This window comes from Cimex lectularius, unplaced genomic scaffold (assembly GCF_000648675.2).
Source record: "Cimex lectularius strain Harlan isolate CLEC.00 unplaced genomic scaffold, Clec_2.1 scaffold535, whole genome shotgun sequence".
NCBI classification, from domain to species: Eukaryota; Metazoa; Arthropoda; class Insecta; order Hemiptera; family Cimicidae; genus Cimex; species Cimex lectularius.
This window is the reverse complement of record NW_019393053.1, coordinates 12,560-14,900: the sequence shown is the minus strand read 5'-3', so window position 1 is coordinate 14,900 and position 2,341 is coordinate 12,560. Positions and strand designations below refer to the sequence as shown.

The window sequence follows — 2,341 nt, the reverse complement described above, 5'->3', positions numbered from 1 at the left end:
GATACGTTTTAGATTTCACTGCACTCATTTTCCACTATTTAATAATAAACTTTGTATCGACGTAGTATCGCCATCAAGTTACAATTCAGAATGACTCCAATTCCTGCAGGCACAACATTTATATCGGCGTGAACGAAAGTCTCGAATGTTCCCGTCAAACGCGCCGCCCGAAACTAGACTGTACTGTCTCTCGTTGTTTCTAGACTAGACTGTACTGTCTACTAGTCTAGAAACAACGCGGCTTTTCTTTGACAAGTGCCGCGCGTTCCTTTGATAAAGCCACCTTTTGCCGCAAGCAGTGTTATTTTATTACGTAATACATTTTTGTAGTTTAGTTACCTACCTACTTATTAAAAATTTTTTTCTTCTCGAGATCTACTCAAAAAGCACTCGCGATCGACCGTTTGAGCACCCCTGGTCTAGGTGTTTATTCCAATTTAAATGTTCATCAAATATGATGCCCAAGTAACGTTTCTCGTCCATGAATTTCAGTTTCATTCCTCTACAATAAACACTCATATCATAAACTTTGCCTTTTAGTGATATATATACATGGCTTTAGATTTCTCTCCGCTTAATGGTATCTTGTTATCCACTGTCCATTTCTCTATCAAAAACAAGCATTTATTAGCTATCGCTTCCAATTCCAGTTTAGTTTTACCAGATGTACTATCAGTAAGTCATCTGCAAAAGCTTGCACTTGTACTCCTGCTGGATACTGAAGTTTTAATACTGGGTCGAATAATATTGTCCAGAAATGTGTGTGTGTGAGTGTGTGAAAAATTAAGTTACAAACAGTTCTGCGGAAGATTCAAGAAATACAGTTACGTGTTAAATTTGGCAGTGAAAAATATTTACGTACCAATAAACTCTGATCATGTTCTAATGTTATCTATTTCTAACTGTCTTAGTTTCGCTGGGCTCGTACAGTGCGTCGATCGCCGACGACTATGCCACCAGAAGACCATCGACTCATACAGGCAGAAGCGGCCCTGCAGCAGTGGCTTCACGATCCCCCATAGCAAGGGATAAAACGACAAATATTGTAAAAGATAGGGAATTTTTATTTAATTGAGACGACGATTTTGGACGATAAACATTTTTTAATTCTCATGAGTAAGGGCTAACTTTCTCGAGGCGCCATATTTGTCAGCACTTATAGAACCAAGAAATCTTACTTAGATTCATATCTTACATTAGATAAGGAGAAACAGCCAAAAGTTTTATTTTTTACTTATTTTTGACAATATTTTATTATGTGACTGCATTTTTGCACACAAAAAATATACAAAATAGCGTTTTTAAGCTCCTTCCAGTTGTCTTATCAAATTTAAAGTCGGATAAACATTTCATGGGAAACAAAGGACTTTATCGAAAAAATTAGGAAATGTTGAACTAACCTGAAAATTGAAATATCTCCAATGAAATACAAAATTTGTGTTTGAACAATAGGTAATTTTCAGTTCAATGGAAATGTAGGATAACATACTGAAGTATTGTCGTCTCTTCACAGGATACCCGGCATTATAATTAATTTCATGTAATCAATTAATTTCATGGGTTATGAGAGGCTTTGTGGAAGAAATTAATAAACATGTGAAAGGTTGAAGTAACATTAAAAATGAAATATATTAAATATAATCTGAGAATTCTTTGCACAGTAAGTAAGTTTTATTTCAATTTGACCTGAAGAATTGCCGTATGTTCACAAAAGATCCTGTTTAATAATCCAGCAGTCAGAATTTCAAAGGATACGAGGGACTTTATGGTCGAAATTAATAAAGATGTGAAAGGTTGAAGTACCCTTAAAAGTGAAATATCTTAAATATAACCGGGAATCGAGCTTTAAACAAGAGGTACTTTTTAATCCAATTTGACATGCAGGATAACTTCCTAAAAGTTTGACGACCGTTCACGCGATACCGTGTATAATAATCCAGCAGTCTGCTTTTAATATGATTCGAGGGACTTTGTGGAAGAAATTAATAAAGTTGTGAAATGTTGAAGAAACCTGAAACCAGTGAAATATATGGCTGTGGACAACAGGTAATTTTTAGTCCAACTTGAAATGTAAGATAACCTCTTGAAATATTGACGTCTGTTCAGGCGACATCCTATTCCAGTAGTCCAGTGTAATTAATATCTGTCTTTTTGTCGTCTAACAATGGGAAATGTTTGCCTTGAAATAACACAATAAAAAGTTATTACAGTTGGATTGATTTTTTTAAATTGTTGTGTAATAATGTTTTACTCAGCGCAGATCGCTGTAAAAATTGAAGTAATAGAATTTATTAAAATACAAATTAAATACATGCTTTTCTTATCACTGGTGACTACCGAT

The 2,341-nt window shown here is 34.6% G+C and overlaps 1 long non-coding RNA gene across 1 annotated transcript in view; it reads left to right on the top strand.

Moving 5' to 3' along the window:
- LOC112128079 overlaps positions 1-1,580 on the top strand; it is a 4,493-nt gene extending 2,913 nt beyond the window's left edge. The window contains exon 3 of the long non-coding RNA XR_002910852.1: positions 912-1,580. This is a non-coding gene — a long non-coding RNA (uncharacterized LOC112128079). The remainder of the gene's footprint in view (positions 1-911) is intronic.
- The last annotated feature ends 761 nt before the right edge of the window (positions 1,581-2,341 follow it).